The 18,345-nt window shown below is 47.2% G+C and overlaps 1 long non-coding RNA gene and 1 pseudogene across 8 annotated transcripts in view; both read left to right on the top strand.

Annotated features, from left to right (window-relative positions):
* The first annotated feature begins 6,341 nt into the window (after positions 1 to 6,341).
* The window catches only part of LOC131746076 (uncharacterized), a 38,198-nt gene continuing 26,194 nt past the window's right edge, over positions 6,342 to 18,345 (top strand). For 4 of the 8 annotated variants that reach the window (XR_010838123.1, XR_010838118.1, XR_010838120.1 and 1 more), the window contains exon 1: positions 6,342 to 6,996. This is a non-coding gene — a long non-coding RNA (uncharacterized lncRNA). Of the gene's footprint in view, positions 6,997 to 16,393; positions 16,607 to 18,345 lie in introns of those variants that run through there. The other 4 variants (XR_010838116.1, XR_010838117.1, XR_010838119.1 and 1 more) reach the window with 3 other exon arrangements.
* LOC136793228 (zinc finger protein 135-like) lies at positions 9,684 to 10,890 on the top strand (annotated as a pseudogene).

The raw sequence follows: 18,345 nt of genomic DNA, 5'->3' as shown, positions 1-18,345 counted from the left end.
TACAGCAGCACCTCCCGGCCTCCCGCTGGTCTAAGCTACTTCACCGGGGCCCGGATTATGGCAAATAGCCTCCCAGCTTCCCCTGCTGTCTTCCTGCTGCCCACGGTCTTGTTCTCCACCCTCAGCCACTGAAAGACCTAGTCATGACATTCTTCTCTCATCTCATTTAGAATGAAATCCAAAGTCTTCATGACACTCAGGAGGCCGGCAGGCCATAACCCCGTTGTCCCCTCTATCCTCACTGCCCTGCAGATACTCTGGGCTCTGGCTCCCCTCAGACAAACACCCCTACCTCAGGGCCTTTGCACATCCCATCCATCTGCTAGAAAGCTCTTCCCCTAGGCAAGTGCATGGCTGGCCCCACTTCATTCACACCAAAGCTCATCTTACTTGCTTGCCCATGATCTGTCTCCTTGCAAGAACCAAAGCTCCCAGGACACAGGGGCCTCATTTTCCTCCTGCTTCCCCAGCACCTGGGGAGATGGCTGGCACATAGGAGGTGTTCAGTAACATGAGTTATGAATAAATTAGTGAGTAGGGATGCTGCCAGCCACAATGTCTGGACCCTGTGTCCTCGCTGGAGGGGTGTGTCCTGAGACACACCCTCTGTTCTGGACAGGTCCCCAATGAGCCCCCGCCCCCTCTGCCTTCTTCACAGACCCTCTTTTCTTCCATTCAGACCTTTCTTCTACCTCCTGGCCAAGCTCACTTAATTGTCCAAGCGGCTGGAGGACACTGCGTCACTGCTGTGTCTAGGGGGAGTATGGGGGAGCTCTGCAAAGGGGTTAGTGTTAAACAAGTACCAGTTCAGGGTAGAGTTCCATGCACCAGCGCCCTTTTCCAAAGGGTAGGGGGTCTTCCCTGTTGCACCTGGCTCTGAGACACCTGGTGGGTGGTGGGTGGTGGATATTGATCAGGCAACAGCGAAGTTCCTCATTTGTCCTGGCCTCACTGGTGCAGATGGGACCCCCGTGGAACTGACGGCCTCAGGCGTTCTGTGTGCCCCACCCACCCACCCCTTGCCCTGGTGACTTGCTGTGTCCAGCAAGCAGGAAGCAGCTGCCCCGTGCACAAAGAGCAGAGCTTTCCTCTGCAGTGAAACCTGGCCGGCAAATGCCAAGGGGGCACTCCTGCCAGCCTGGGTGCTCAAGGGTGATGAGCTGAGTCCTGCCGCCCCAAGGACACTACGTGCTATTTAGGCCACTGACACTGGCTTCTACACAAACAGCATGTCGTGGGCGTTTCATTACTGTCCGGTGGGTGCATTATTGTCCACTGCACCCCAGAGTGCCAAGTTCCTGGAGCCTGTTGGAGAGTTTGTCCTCTTCCTTGTGTACCAGCCATAGTTCCAGGAGGAATACTGTGCAGCCTGGCGGGTACAGTGTAGGGAAAGGGATTTGCATTTCCAGCCAATCACCCACCGTGCACCAGGCCCTGTGTGTGTTAATGATCTTGTGTGTCAGAGACCCCAATCCCCCAAACGGAGCTCCAAGGCACTAAGTACTCAGCCAGAATCCTACACACAGCCGCCGGCCACACCCCAGTGGTTGGCTGCCTCTGTTAAAACCACTTCTAGTTCCAGGCTCAGAGCACCTCGCTAAAGCCAGGTGTTGGGGTCCAAAGCCATCCCTGTTGAAGCTCATAGCAGGAGAAAGAAGACAGCACGAGCCAGCCAATAAACCAAAGCAACAGCCAAACACAACTAAGAGCTGTAGCACAGAGGGAACACACGGGCCTACCTGGCTTTTGCGTGATTCAGAGATCGGCTTTGCTCTTTCCTCTGCTGCCACCCAGCACCCCCAAAGAGAGGCTCACCAGCAGCCGCATCCGTTTCCTTCAGCCTCAGCTCAACATTTGGGTGGGGGCAGGCAAGTAGCCCTTTGAAAATCTGCTTAAACGTGGGAAAAGCTTTCTTCTTAGGAAAATGCACGTGCCCAAGTTTGTAAAAACACCTGTAGGGGTACTCCAAGCATGCTAGGTAAAGAACTCCCTTTCAGAATCTAAATTTTAGATGAGGAGTGGTGTTGTTTGTACTCTATGGCCATCGAATCCTTGATTTCCTGAGGCCCAGGCGTGACGAGCAAAACCTCCCAGCTGAAGGCACCTGGAACAAGGATGTGGTCAGAGGGTTACAAAGCTTCCTAGGCTGGGACCAAAACAGAAATCCAAGAACAGACCCCTGATTCTATAAAAGCATATTTGATGTACTAGGGGGCACTTCAAATCCATGGAAGAAAGGGCAGACGACTTTAGAAACAGTGTTGGGATAAGGGCTTGCTAGTCCAGCTTTTCCTCCTTAACAAACCACCCCAAATCTTAGTGGCTTAATGCAATCAGTTATTTGCTCATGATTCTGTGGGTGGACAATTTGGGCGTGCTCAAATAGGACAGTGACTTTGCTGGCTTCACCTGAGCTCCCCCGAGCCTCTTAGTAATTGACACATTCCTCAAGCATGCAGCAGGTTAATGCATGTTCAACAAGCATGCAGCAGGTTGGCTCCGGCGCCTTCAAGCGACAGCTACTTTCCAAAGAGAGATCAAGCAGCCAGAGAGATCAAGTCCCAATGCACAAACACTTCTGTGCATCACATATGTACCATTGCCTAAAGCAAGTCACATGGCCAATCCCAGATCCAGGAGTGAAAAGATGGACCCCATCTCTTCATGAGAGAGGAGGCAAAAAGGCACGTGAGAGGTTCTCGAGCAATTTGTGGTCACGTATTGTTTGCAATCTACCATACTTAACCTTTTGAGGAAAGAATTAACTTAGAAACTTGCCTCAAATAGGACATTCACCAAAATGTACTCCTGATTGGAGTAAAATTTAAGTATAAAAAATGAGGGCTTCCCTGGTGGCGCAGTGGTTGAGAGTCCGTCTGCCGATGCAGGGGACACGGGTTCGTGCCCCGGTCCCGGAAGATCCCACATGTTGCGGAGCGGCTGGGCCCGTGAGCCATGGCCGCTGAGCCTGAACGTCTGGAGCCTGTGCTCCACGACGGGAGAGGCCCGCGTACCGCAAAAAAAAAAAAAAAAAAAAAAAAAATGAAACTGTGACAGTATTTGAGGACAGTATTGGTGAATATTTCTATGCCCTTGGAGGAGAAAAAACCGTTATGGTGAAAAAGTAAAGTAAGAAACCATAAAGATAAAGTTATTTTGGCATGCGTGCTTTAAAAAAAAATTTTTTTTTTAATTTTTGGCTGTGTTGGGTCTTTGTTGCTGCATGCAGGCTTTTATTAGTTGCGGTGAGCGGGGGCTACTCTTCGTTGTGGTGCATGGGCTTCTCATTGCGGTCGCTTCTCTCTGCTGTGGAACATGAGCTCTAGGCGCATGGGCCTCAGCAGTTGTGGCACACAGGCCCAGTGGCTGTGGCTCGTGGGCTCTAGAGCGCATGCTCAGCAGTTGTGGCACACTGGCTTAGTTGCTCCGCGGCATGTGGGATCTTCCCGGACCAGGGCTCGAACCCGTGTCCCCTGCATTGGCAGGCAGATTCTTATCCACTGTGCCACCAGGGAAGTCCCAGGTGCGCCTTCTTAACAATTAAAATTATTCATTTAAAACATCATGAACAAAATTAAAAGCCAAAGTATAAATTGGAAAATTATTTGCAACACAAGTTTCAGAAAGAAAGGTTTAATACCCTTTATATTTTGAGAGTTTATATCAGAAAGAAACAGCAAATGACATGATCAAATCTTGATAGAGGACACGGAAAATAATCACCAGCATTTTGTATGTTTTCTAAATGAATAAACAGCCAACAACACATGAAAATATGCTCAACCCGCTCTTAATTAAAGAAATACAAATTAAAACAAGGTGCCATTTTCACTTACTGAGTTGGCAAAGAGTTTTGTTTTGTTATTATTTTTTGTTAATGGGCAGTGCCCAGTAATATCAGTAAGTGATAGTGAGTAAAGAGGAGCTCCTGAACTAGGTCCCTCTGAGGATAGAGATCTCCTTGGTCCGACTCACAGATTCATTCCTTCAACCAATATTATTGAGCACCTACCATGTGCTGGGCACAGCCTAGACTCTAGAGCCTCCACTCAGAAGGTGACATTTGTGCAAAGATCTGAAAGTGAGAAGTGAGTCGTGTGGCTATCTGTGGAAAAGGTCTCCCAGGCAGAGGAAACAGCGACATGAGCCCTGAAGATCCAGCACATCCAGGGATCAGCCAGGGCCCAAGGGGCTCACGTGGGGCAGCTGAGGGAGAAGGCTGGGAGGACATCAGAGGAGGTGGGGCATGGTGGGGCCTCTGCCCGTCTTGAGAGCCCTCACGAGCACCACACTGGCTTTTATTATGAGTGCTGTGGGGGCAGAAGGGGAACAGGTTGACTTGGGTGTTAGCAGATCCCTCTGGCTAGTGCGTTGAGAATAGACTGAGGTGCCAGAGTAAAGCTTCTGCAAAATCCCAGGTGAGAAGGGATGATGGGCCCTGAGTAACTGGTGAGATGCAAATAAGTGATCAATTCTGTATGTGTATTGGAGCTCACCTGGTAGGATTTCCTGATAAACTGGATGTGGGGTGGAGGGAAAGAGAAGATGACTCCGAGGTTCTGGCCTGAACAACTAAAAGGATGGAGGTGCGCTCCATGGAGATGAGAAAGCTCGGAGGAGCAGGTTTGAGGAGAGTATTGGAGCTCAGTCCTTGTCACAGACGTTGGAGTGGCGATGTTGAGTGACAGATGGACCCATGAGCCTGAGGTCACCGAAGCTGTGGTAACTTGATCTTGGAATTCCCAGCCTCCGGGATTAGGAGAAATAAATTTCTGTTGTTTCTAAGCTCTTTGATATCCAATTTTCTGTCTTCTTGATTTGACAAGGACTAAAAATGATGGAGTGACACTTCCCCTCCAATTATTTTTTTGATTTCTTTTCATTGCATGGCCTTCAGTTTTGGAATATATATATACGTGTATGTATATATATATATACAAATTGATGAATATTGTATCCATATTACATATAGTAAATGTTAATCATTAAGAAATCAATTATTTATGAACTTCCCTGGTGGCACAGTGGTTAAGAATCCTCCTGCCAACGCAGGGGACACGGGTTTGAGCCCTGGTCTGGGAAGATCCCACATGCCATGGAGCAAATAAGCCGGTGCGCCACAACTACCAAGCCTGCGCTCTAGAGCCCCCAAGCCACAACTACTGAGCCCATGTGCCACAACTACTGAAGCCCATGCTCTGCAACAAGAGAAGCCACTGCAATGAGAAGCCTGTGCACCTCAAAGAAAAGTAGCCCCCACTCACCACAACTAGAGAAAGCCTATGTGCAGCAATGAAGACCCAACACAGCCAAAAATAAATAAATTTTTAAAATAATAAATTTATTTTTTAAAAAGAAATTAATTATTTGGAATTATCTTTTGTCCCTTTTATTTAACAAATATTTCTAGAGCACCACCACATTTTGGGGCATTGTCCTAGGCCCTTTGTCTCATCAGCAAAGTGCCATAGCATTGACTCTGCACTGCACTCTCCCATTTTTTTCATCGTGATAGTGTCACTGATGGCATACTTTCTCCATATTCTGTACCTTATGCCAGTTTTGCTATTTACGAAGCTATTTGTGATCAACTCTGAGGTATCATCTGCTTCTATGCCCTATGTCTAACTTTATGTGAGAGTATGTAATGCTTGCCATGTAATCTTCCTATAAATTGCAAAATATGTATTTTTAAAACTTTTTATGATAAAGCAGTCATTCTAATTCATGGCAGAATTTTGGGAAATATGGAAAAACATGTAAGATAAAAAAATTTTTTAAAGCCTATGATCTCTGCAGCCCAAAATAGTATTTCCTCCTGGTATTTTTTTCTATATATACTTTTCTGCATTTTCCAACTTTTGCATAATGAACATGCTGTCGCATTTGAAATCAGAAAACAAACATTTGCAGTTACAGTAGGGTTCTGTCATGCTCTTTGCAGCCTTGGCCAGAGAGAAGAAATGAGAAGATAAACAGCAGGATAGGTCTCTCCACTGTCACTGCTGCACTGGCCCTGAGACGGAGACTGGATTGTTCTCAGGGGCTGCAGTACTTGGTGGGTCTGCTCCGCTGCACGTTTTCACCCTGCATTCCAGGCTGCCTGAGCTCTTGGCAGATTAAAAACAAACACAGCTGACATCTGGATGACTTTGAAGTGTCTGCTGAGAAATGCCAAATGTGACGTTCACTCATAATAATTCCTTAATGTTTTCTAATACCTAGTTCCTCGTTCCATTGACCCCCGAATCTCAAAAATATCTTTTTACATTTTGTTAGTACCCAAAGAACCACAGCGTCCTCTAATGTCTGTAACATTTTACACTTTCCTTCCCAGGGCCTGTACGGTCGGGCGCGGGGAGCCCTATAACCTGCGCACACCAGTCCCCAGAATCTGAGCGCCGGCCAGCGCCCCTAAACTCGGAAGCAAGCTTCAGCCTCCATCAAGAGCACCGCAGAAGGGAGCAAGCGTCAGTGGTTACCATGGAGATTCCAGCGTGCGGCCCTGATTAGCTGAGACACCGCCCACTCCGCTCCGCGCTGGGGGAGGGGTACTCAGAGGCAGAGATTTCGCGGGGACTTCTGGGAAAAAGTAAGTCCTTGAGAACGAAAGCGGAAGCGGCGCGGCCCGAGCCCTTCTGGGAATCACAGTTCGTCGTCGTCAGGCGCCTTCGGACCCGCAGGCGGAGCTGCTTGGTTTCACGTGAGGTCCGTGCGGCCTGGGACCCTGCTGCCCCACCTCCTCTCTGGCCGGGAGCAGCGGGCGCTCGGCGCTGGGGCCTGGCGGGGAGCGGAACCCCCGCTCCCCCAGAGGCCGCGGAGGCCCAGGACATTCCCTGTGCGGAGGAAGAGAGGAGGTGGAAGGAGAAAGGAATGTCAAGAAGAGAACTGCTTAAAGGGAAACTAAACCGAGCCAGAGTTTCCTTGCTGTGACAGTACATTTGGTGCAGTGGGCCAGATTTTGATCTCCGGACTGCATCCTGCGACCCCTAGACGGTGAGCCTTTGCTAAAATGTTTGCTTAAAGACCCGAAATTTGACTTGAAAAAAATGTTTTTTTGGAGGACTTGTGGAGGACTTGCATTTATCCATACACTATAATCTACACCTTTCCAAGATTTTCTATTCTTAACACTTGCTGAAAATTATTTGAGTATGCAAACCTTAATTTAATTAAGAAAACAAAGTATTGGCTTCCACAGTTTAAGTGACCATTCATTTGGGATTCTGAGGTTTGTATTTGTTAAAAAGAAAAAGGAACAGTTCTCTAGTGCCTTACCTCTCTTTGTACCAGAACATCTCTTATGTTTATGATTGGTGAAAATGCTGTTGCCTCTAGTTAGTGATTCTACCCAAACGTTGACTGTGAGCTTACATCACCTTATTATACTGCCCTTCTATTTTCAACCAGTCTGATAACACCTCCCTCTAAGGCTCTGTGTGTGTCTTCTCTAGTTTTGTGTCTTGTTTTTTGTGTTGACTGGAGGACAGTAAGTCTTCGTCCTTCGACACAGACTTTTGGGAGACTCAGATGATATGCTTTTAAAAACTGATAGTGCTAGTGCTTTAAAATTTTCAAAATATTTACGTGATGACAGTTTTGATTTTGTTGCATATTTTCTTTTCCCATGAGCAGAATTCTCAGTTTCCAAAATGTGTCTCAGCCCAGGAAAGAATTGTGGAGATCCTGTGAGATGTTGAGGTCTACAGAGACACTTATTCAGATGAGGGATAAATCTGTGCACTTTAGGGGTGAATGTTTAGGAGGAGTGGAATCACTAAAATGTTGTCCAAGGAGCTCTCCTTAATGCCTTAAATTCTGCTATTCTGTTCAAATTTGGACCTTCTCTCTCTCTCTCTCTTTTTTTTTTTTTAACATGGAAATGTGTTTTTTGGTTTTTGGTTTTGGTTTTTTTTAGCACAGTGAGAAACCTTACATTTTTAAGGTTTCTCCCCAGTATGAATTCTCAGATGTTGAACAAGAGGTGAATTTACAGTGAACGCTTTTCCACAAACTTTACATTTATAGGGGTTTTCTCCAGTATGAGTTCTCTGATGTTCAGTAAGAGATGAACTCTGGATAAATGCTTTTCCACAGTCATCACACATATAAGGTTTCTCACCGGTATGAATTCGTGTACAGATAAATGCTATTATTCCTTTGTACATTGCTTTATCAGGTGCTGTTTTTACATTCCTCAGTGGCTTGTCTCCATGTGCTGTAACTGCCATTTCTTCTTGTCACACATTTTCTTTTTTTCTTTTTTTAAATTTATTTTATTTATTTATCCTTGGCTGCATTGGGTCTTCGTTGCTGCGTGTGGGCTTACGGGTTTTCTCTAGTTGCGGCGAGCAGGGGCCACTCTTCATTGCGGAGCGTGGGCTTCTCGTTGCGGCTGCTTCTCTTGTTGCACAGCACGGGCTCTAGGGGCGTGGGCTTCAGTAGTTGTGGCATGCAGGCTCAGTGGTTGTGGCTCGCAGGCTTCAGAACGCAGGGTCAGCAATTGTGGTGCATGGGCCTAGCTGCTCCGTGGCATGTGGGATCATCCCGGACCAAGGCCCAAACCCGTGACCCCTGCATTGGCAGGCGGATTCTTAACCACTGCGCCAACAGGGAAGCCCTTTTTTTTCTTTTTTTAAATATTTATTTATTTGGCTGTGCCAGGTCTTAGTTGCGGCAGATGGGATCTTCATTGCAGCATGCGGGATTTTTCTTTTTTTTAGTTGCAGCATGTGGGCTCTTAGTTGAGGCATGGTATCTAGTTCCCCAACAAGGGATTGAACCCAGGCACCCTGCATTGGGAGTGTGGAGTCTTAACTGCTGGACCTCCAGGGAAGTCCCTGTCGCACATTTTCTAATACTGCTATGCATCCCCTTCATTATTTGTCTTTTGACTAGGTACCTGTCCATTCTCTCATTTAAGCTGTTTAGTCTCCAGATTACTGTGGTAGTGTAGTGGACAAAGCCTAAGTTCTATTTCTGACCATCTCATTAGTAACCTCTGTATCTTTAGGTTATAATCACATAACCTCTCTAGTTCTAAACTTGTTTATCTTTAAATGAGAAGGTTAGACTTTTACATCTTTTTTTTTTTTTTTTTAAATTTTTGCAGTACGCATGCCTCTCACTGTTGTGGCCTCTCCCATTGCGGAGCACAGGTTCTGGACACGCAGGCTCAGCGGCCATGGCTCACGGGCCCAGCTGCTCCACAGCATGTGGAATCTTCCCGGACCGGGGCACGAACCCGTGTCCCCTGCATCGACAGGCGGACTCTCAACCACTGCGCCACCAGGGAAGCCCAGAACTTTTACATCTTTAAAACATTTTTTTCAGCTTTCAGACTCTTTGTGACATTGCCTATTGGGCCAACTTCTTTCCTACCACTTCTGCCTCTCCTTATCTCTACTCCATTGACTTATTATTTTCCCAGATTACAAGACTGTAAATATGCATTCTAATTTTAGTAAGGTTATTTTTTTTCTCCTGAGTTCAGTTCCTGTAATCCCAACACAGAAAATATGTTTTTATAAATGTTTTATTCCCCTCAGATTTGAAGAGCAGAGCAGATACCAAAGAGAAGACCATTAGGTTATACTTTTGAGTGAGCAGTTCCATCACTGTCATCATGGAAAGGCTCAGAGGGGATGTGTCCAAAGAGTATTTATTTGAAGAAGCCTGTGAATATGAGGCCAAGGTAGAAAAGCAAAAGGAGCACTCTATAGGCAAAATTTCAAAAAAATCTCTTGCCCAAACCACTGGTTTTCAGCAAATAATAGTTGGCCATGAAGAAATACCTTGTGAGGAAAATGGACATACTTTTAATGAGTTTGAGAGAAGTTTTTATCTAAGCTCTAAACTTATCCCACGGAATGTTACTCATTCAGAAGAGAAACTACATATATTTGATCCATTTGGGTAAAGTGTCAAATGGAACTTATCTCCAATTAAAAGTCAAAGAGCTTCTAAAAAGAAAACATATAATTGTAGTGACTGTGGAAAAAATTTCAGTGACCGTTCACACTTTTTTCGTCATGAGAGAATTCATACTGGTGAGAAACCTTATAAGTGTGATGACTGTGGAAAAGCATTTATCCAAAGTTCATCTCTTACTGAACATCAGAGAACTCATACTGGAGAAAAACCCTATAAATGTAAAGTTCATAGAAAAGCATTCACTGTAAATTCATCACTTGTTCAACATCTGAGAATTCATACTGGGGAGAAACCTTATAAATGTAATGAATGTGGGAAAGCCTTCAGTGACTATGCATCCTTTATTCAACATCAAAGAATTCACAGTGGAGAGAAACCCTATGAATGTATTAACTGTTGGAAGTCCTTCACTGATATCTCAACTCTTACACAACATCAGAGAATTCACACTGGAGTGAAACCCTATAAGTGTAATGATTGTGGGAAGGCATTTAGACGAAGTACACACCTTACTCAACACCAGAGGACTCATACTGGGGAAAAGCCTTATAACTGTAATAAATGTGGAAAAGCATTCAGTGCCGACTCAACCTTTACACAACACCAAAGGATTCACACTTGAGAAAAACCCTATACATGCAGTGAATGTGGGAAGGGCTTCCCTGAAAACTCATCCCTTACTAAACATCATCGAATTCATACTGGAGAGAAACCTTATGAATGTAGTGAATGTGGTAAAGCTTTTAGCCAGAGCACTCATCTTATTCAACATCAGAGACTTCATACTGGACAGAAATACTTTAAATGTGATAAATGTGGAAAAGCACAGTTCAATCCTGATCAGACATCAGCAGCTTCACACTTTAGAGTCATCCTAACGATACTATAGTTTTGTGGACTACTTCATCCTTTCATGAGCCACTCTTACTTTTTGGTCTTATGTCTCTTACCCATACCACCCACTCTTGCTTACAATTAGAATCTCTAGGAATGTTATATTCCTGGGATAAAGTAAAACATTACATAATATTTTAATTTTGTTTCTGCGCATGGGCTTTCTTTAGTTGTGGTGAGCGGGGGCTACTCTTCGTTGCAGTGTGCAGGCTTCTTATTGCGGAGGCTTCTCTTGTTGCGGAGCACGGGCTCTAGGCAGGCTCAGTAGTTGTGGCTCGTGGGCTCCAGAGTGCAGGCTCAGTAATTGTGGCGCATGGGCTTCGTTGCTCCGCAGCATGTGGGATCTTCCCAGACCAGAGCTCGAACCCGTGTTTGCCTGCATTGGCAGGCGGAGTCTTAACCTCTGCACCACCAGGGAAGTCCCTAGGTCTTTCTTAATTTCTTTAAACAAGCTATTGTAGTTTTCAGTGTACAAGTCTTGTACTTCCTTCCTCATCTCCAGTGGATGCTGATTCAGAACATACATAACCTCCTGGAGAAACTTGCCCCAACCCTGCCACCTAGCTGGCCTGGAGCTGAGTCACCAAAAGATTTTGTTCTTTACTTGATTCTTAATTCCTTTAGAATTCATTATTTCACTCTCATAAATGTTTATTATCCTTGTAGTAAATCTTTTAAAAATAAAAATGAAAAAATGTAATTTAATTACTCCATAGATGAGTGATGAATGGAGCACATATGATTATAATCTTTTTGGAATTATAAAGGTAATACACACACATTATAAGAAATTGAAATATCACCTAAGGAGAAGATATTTGCAAATCCCACCCCGAGAGGTGACTGTCATGAGTGGTTTGGTGCATATCTCTCAGGCTCTGTCTCATTCTGTCTCTCTCACTCTCACAAAAGCAGATTCATTCACATCTACGTTGATTTCAGATGTATGTAGTCTTACAGATGGGATCCTGGATGCAGACAGTTGGTCCACGTGCGTCCCACATAAAGAACCCTGACGTCTCCCCTCTCTCCCCTGTCATCAGGTAGAGACCCTGCGCCCACTTTCCCCAGCTGCACAGCATTCATTCATCCATGTGGACCAGAACTGATAGATCATTTCCCCCTCCATGAACATTCGTGTTGCTTACAATTCCCTACTATTTCAACCAGTGCTGTGATGAATACCCTTGAAAAGACATCTTTGAAAAGTTGTGCAGCGATTTCAGTGGGATCAACTCTGAGGATTAGCACGGCCAGTAAAGGGATGCGCCTGTGGGACTGTGGTGGGTCTTGCACACTGTTCTCCCCTAGAGGACTGTCCATTCACTCTTCCCTCGAGGGGATCTGCTGGGGCCTTTGTTTCCTCATGTTGTCACCAGGGCTGGTAGTCACCAGACTAAAAACCTGCCAGTGTGATGGTGACCAGTGCTCTCTCCGTAGAATTTATGTTTGCATGTGTCCTAACCTGAGCGGTCAAGCATCTCTAAGATATATTGGCCGTATGCATGGCCTCTCGTTGAAATTATGTGTGTTTGCTCTGTTTCTTTTTAGAACACTGATTTTTGAGAGATTGTTGGACTACAGGGATGTCCAGCCTTTCTCTGGGCTTGGATCCTGGGGAATGCTTTTCCAGTTGGTGATTTGTCTTTCCAGCCGTCTTTCTTGGTCGGCTGGTTGGTTTGCTTTTGCCACATGAGAAGCTAAGCATTTCCCTTCTGTCTTCTGGCTCTGGTGTCACACTTAGAACAGCAGTGTCTACCCCGCAATTGTGCACATAGTTACTAAAATCTTGTACATCCCATCTTTAATCCATCTAGATTTCCCTTTCAAATAACAAAAATGCTATTTCAGATAAAAACAAAAACAAAAGTTCACCAGTCCCCTCTTAAAATATGTGGGGAGACACAAAAAGCCACCTTTTGTGTGATTTCATTTATAGGAAGCATCCAGAAGAGGTAAAGAAACAGAGTAAATAAAGAGGATTAGGGGTTGTGAGAGGGTGGAGGAGGGAATAATGGGAAGTGCATGCTTTGGATACAGGCTTTTATTTTGGGGGCATGAAATAGTCTGGAACTAGACAGTGCTGGTGGTTGCACAGCATCGTGAATGTACTTAATGCCCCTGAATCGCACAGTTTAAAATTGAAAAAGCTTAAATTTTATTATTTTACACTTAAAGTACAGGATGTCATAAATAATGTGAAAGAAAACAGTAAAATTACAAAACACCCAAACACAAGCAACGACAGGGGAAGTAAAGTAAATTTCAGGTCGAGGGAGGGTTGATGGTATAAATCAGGAGCTGACAGGGCTGGTGGTTGCAGTTCTGGCTCTGCCCATGGGGCTGGTGATTTCAGAAATGGCGCTGGGTCTCCTGCAGGTTCTCCCTGCAGGGCTGGTAAATTAACATCTGGATCTGGGACTCCTGCAAAAGCAGCTGCAGGTTCTCCCTGCCCAGGTGGTGGATCCTCATCTGGCTCTGGGTCTCCTGCTGGAGCTGTGAGAAAAGAAAATATTACCCACAGGCCTGCCTTTTCACGAACCTTTCCAAGGACAGAAATCTTCCCAGAGCCTTCCAGAGAGGTCCCAGCCCAGGAACCCACAGCAGGATGTCTTCTCTGACTGCAGTCCACCAGATGGGTGGTCTGATGCCACTCTTTGCTCCTGGCCCAACACCAGCCTCTAGGGACTCCTCCCTGTGTGGCCCAGCACTCAGCCCTCCCCACCCACTCACGCGCACCCACCCCTTCTCTCCTTTGGGCTCTGCCACAGGGAGAGGCTCCAGCTCCTCCAGCTGACTCAGGCGAAGGGTGACACGGTGCCCCAGGTCAGAGCCGGATATGCTGAGCTGCACGTAAGCCGGGGACAGGACCCTGGAGAGTGGCCTGGGTGGTGTCTGGGCAGCAGGCCTTCACCTCTGGGTCCTGCTTCTGGAGAACCCTCCGTGGCCACGCTCAACTGGAGCCCGCGTTGGCCCTCGTTGGCGGTGTGGCGCACGGCCCCCTCTCTCGGGGAGATGGATTGGGAGTCCCTGTCGACCAGCTCCTCGCTTATCTCCAGAGTGGGGCTCTGCGGTGACAGCGACCAGCAGCCGGCCCGGCCATAATCACTGATTCTTCTGCCCACTTGACCTCTGCTCCCCGATCAGGCACAGACGTGTCCGCTCAGCTGTCCACCCAGGAGGAAAGAGATACATCTGGAGGGCTTGGGGTAAACCTTGGGCGAAAGGGCGCTGCCCCAGCTCTCCACATCCCACCCAGCCAGCTTTAACCTGGGGTGCGGACATGACCGGCCCACCAGGCTTCTGACCCCTCACCAGCCTGCTCTGGCTGAGGCAGACCCACCCCACGTAAATCCCCCACCTCCACACATACCGGGAGGGGACACAGGGCTACCTGAGTGGGATCAGAGTGGTGGCCTGGCCTGCCCTGGGCCTCCCTTTGTTACCTTTGGGTCTCTCTGGGCAAATGGCCAAAGGCATCTGGGGTGAGACCTGACCCAACGTCTGGAGCGTCAAAAAAGGCTCTCGCTGTGGACTTTCCTGAGGATATTGGGACACAGCAGAACATATCCATTTGAGCACCTCCAACCAAGTGAACTGGGCAGGGGCTTCTCTAGAATGTGGGTGCCTAGTTACTCAGGTTCTGAGTTGTGTTGGGCTCTATTGCCAGGGAAGTGAGGTCGCTTCCTAGGATCCCTTTACCCAGGTTTCTTCCTTACACAGAGCTCCCCGAGGGCACCTCTGGGCTGCTGACTGCTCACCCCCCACCCCGTGCCACGTCCATGCACAGTGACACCAACACAGCCCACGCCACAGCCGTGGGGAGGCCAGGGTGCAGCCAGGACCCCAGCTGGTTTCAGACCTGGCTCCTCCTCCTCCCCAGTGATGTGACCCTGGACAAGCCATGTGCCTCTCGGGAACCCCCCAGTCTCCCATCTGCACAGTGGAGGTCATTCTAGCAGCTACTTCCTAGGGAGTCCATCACGTGTCTAGACCTATAAACACCTACAGTGCCTGTAAAACCCCCTGGGCGGGTATCACATGTAGCTCATGCAGAGACTTAGCAAAGGAAGGATTCCATAAAGGGCTGGTGTAGCACAGAATACAACTGAAACAGGCCTGGGTCTGCTCTGGGATCTAGGGAAAGTCACTCCCCTTCCTGCCTGTTTCCCATCCCTCCTCCACCGTGGGCAGGTTGAAATTAAATAAAATTCAGACATCATCCCCTTTGGCATACAACCTTCCGGGTTCTCCTGGTATGGTTTTTAATTAATTAATTTATTTATTTATTTCTGGCTGTGTTGGGTCTTCGTTGCTGTGTGCCAGCTTTCTCTAGTTGCGGCGAGCAGAGGCTACTCTTTGTTGCCGTGTGCGAGCTTCTCATCGTGGTAGCTTCTCGTTGCGGAGCACAGGCTCTAGGCGTGTGGGCTTCAGTAGTTGCAGCATGCGGGCTCGGTAGTTGTGGCCCTTGGGCTCTAGAGTGCAGGTTCAGTAGTTGTGGCGCACGGGCTTAGTTGCTCCGCGGCATGTGGGATCTTCCCGGACCAGGGATCAAACCCGCATCCCCTGCATTGGCAGGATGATTCTTAACCACTGCGCCACCAGGGAAGCCCTCCTGTTATGTTTAGATTCAGGACCCAGTGCCTCATCTCGGCCTCTGTGGTGCCTCCTGGTCAAATGTCCTTGTGTAATCCCCACCCCTCCAGGGTGCATGGACATTGTGACTGGGTTCTAACATGAAGACTGATTTATGAAAAGTCTGTGACTTCTACTCAATCCCTCTCCCTTGCGTTCATTCTCTTTGTCTGTCTGTCAGTGCCTTTCTCTCTCTGTTTCTCCGTCTCTCTCTTTCTTGTATGTATGTATGTATATATTGTTAGGGCCCAGAGCTGGTCACTTCTAAATATGTCTTAATGACATATTAATTCTTTTGAATTAATGTTACTTAAGAAAAGACCCATGCAAGAGAGACACTTTCCGTATTCTCTCTGTCTCCTGGAAAGCAGGAAATAAATCTCTCCTATGTAAGGTGCATCACCTGGGGGCTGAGGGCCGAGGGCTGCAGGCATGCCGCCTCCTGCAAATCAGTTCATTATGGGAATCATCTGTTGTGATTCCTGAGGTGTGAGGTAGCTTTGTGATGACAGTAGTCCTTATTTTTCTTTGTGGATTGCCTTTTTGTTTTGTGTGTTAAAACTCAAAAATCATGATCTACATGACCAAACCCAAGCTCCTATTGATTTTCTTCTAAGTTTTCTTCTATAATTTTGAATAGTTTTGCACTTTAAGTTTGTCTGTGAATAATTTTGAATGAATTTGGTGTAAGTTGTTAAGTTTGCGTCATTTCATGCCATATGGTGTCCAATTAATTGTTCCTTAACTATTTTTAGAAAAGTTTTAGGACACTGTCTCCATTTCAGTTTGAATTTCCGCAGTTTAGTGGGTTCGGCAGTTCTGCCAGCAGGGGGCGCTGTCTCCAGTGAACTGTGAGTCAGGTGCAGCCTGCACGTCCCGCACGGATCATAGACGGGACTGGGCCCGCCTCTCTGACCCACGGCGCACGCGCGTTCCACCGGTCTCGACTCAGCGCGCCGCTCACAGGCGTTCGTCTCAGGTGCCGCCAGAGCTTGTGCTGGGATGGCCGGGTCGGCGTCTCTGCTGACAGGAGCTGAGGCTCCTTTAGACTCGCCGGGGCTTGGGCTTCAAGACAACACGGGGCTGTGTCCATGATGACAGGAGCTGGGTTTCCTGCCGACCCAGGAGACGCCAGGAGGAAAAGGTGAGGAGAAGTGAGGAGAAGCTTCCTGTGTGTGTGCGCGACTGACTGCTGAGGGAGAGGTGTCCGTCTTCATGCCACCCAGGAAGGGCTTGATGTGGAAAACTGCGTTTTTAGTCAGTTTTGTGTGCAGTGTAACCGGCATGAGTTATGTGGTGTCCATTTTTCCCAGCACTGCTTATTGTGGGGACTGTCCTTCCCCTTGGCGTGTCCTTGGCCCCTTTGTCGCAAAGTAACTGACCCCATCTGTGTGGGGTTAATTCTGGGTTCTGTTCTGTTCCTTTGGTCCCTGCGCCTGTTTTTGTGCCAGTTCCACACTTTTTTGGCCACTGTAGCTTCACAATATAGTGTGAAGTCAGGGAGCAAGATGCCTGCAGCCTGTTCTCCTTTCTCAGGGTCGCTTTGGCTATTTGGGGGTCCTTTATGGTTCCACACAAATGTTAGGATGATTTGTTTTATTTCTGTGAAAAATACCATCGGAAATTTGGTAGGGATGGCATTGACTGTGTACGTTGCTTTGGGCAGAATGGAAATTTTAACCATATTAATTCTTCCATTCCCTGAGAAGGGGATATCTTTCCATTTATTTGTGTCTTTTTCAATTTCTTTATCGATGTCTTAACGTTTTCAGTGTGTAGGTCTTTCAAGTCCTTGGTTAAATTTATTCCTAGGTATTTTGTTCTTTTTTTTTTTTTTTTTTTTTTTTTTTTTGCGGTACACAGGCCTCTCACCGTTGTGGCCTCTCCCGTTGCGGAGAACACGCTCCGGACGCGGAAGCTCAGCGGCCACGGCTCACGGGCCCAGCCGCTCCGGACGCGCAGGCTCAGCCGCCATGGCTCACGGGCCCAGCCGCTCCGGACGCGCAGGCTCAGCCGCCATGGCTCACGGGCCCAGCCGCTCCGGACGCGCAGGCTCAGCCGCCATGGCTCACGGGCCCAGCCGCTCCGGACGCGCAGGCTCAGCCGCCATGGCTCACGGGCCCAGCCGCTCCGGACGCGCAGGCTCAGCCGCCATGGCTCACGGGCCCAGCCGCTCCGCGGCACGTGGGGTCCTCCCGGACCAGGGCACGAACCCGCGTCCCCTGCATCGGCAGGCGGACTCTCAACCACTGCGCCACCAGGGAAGCCCCAAATTTCCTTTTATTACTACTTAAAAAATTTTTTTTTATTGGAGTATAGTTGATTTTCAATGTTGTGTTACTTTCTGCTGTACAGCAAAGTGAATCAATTATACATATACATATATTCACTCTTTCTTAGATTCTTTTCACATGTGGGTCATTACTGAGTATTGAGTAGAGTTCCCTGCACTCTACAGTAGGTCCTTATTAGTTATCTGTTTTATACATAGTACTGTATATATGTCAATCCCAATCTCCCAATTTATCCTTCCCCCTCTTTCCCCCCTGGTAACCATAAGATTGTTTTCTATATACCAATACATCTGTGACTCTATTTCTGTTTTGTAAATAAGTTCATTTGTACCATTTTTTTGGATTCCACATATAAGCGATATACAATATTTGTCCTTCTCTGACTTCACTCAGTATGACAATCTCTTGATCCATCCATGTTGCTGCAAATGGCATTATTTCGTTCTCTTTTACAGGTGGGTAATATTCCATTGTTTATATGTACACATATTCTTTATCCATTCCTCTGTCAATGGACATTTAGGTTGTTATTCCTACTTTTGAGTGTTTGTATCATGAAATAGCACTGGATTTTGATTATAGCTTTTTC

The sequence above is a fragment of the Kogia breviceps genome, chromosome 19, assembly GCF_026419965.1.
Source record: "Kogia breviceps isolate mKogBre1 chromosome 19, mKogBre1 haplotype 1, whole genome shotgun sequence".
Classification (NCBI taxonomy): domain Eukaryota; kingdom Metazoa; phylum Chordata; class Mammalia; order Artiodactyla; family Physeteridae; genus Kogia; species Kogia breviceps.
Note: the sequence above shows the minus strand (reverse complement) of the source record. Positions and strands in the feature narration are given on the sequence as shown.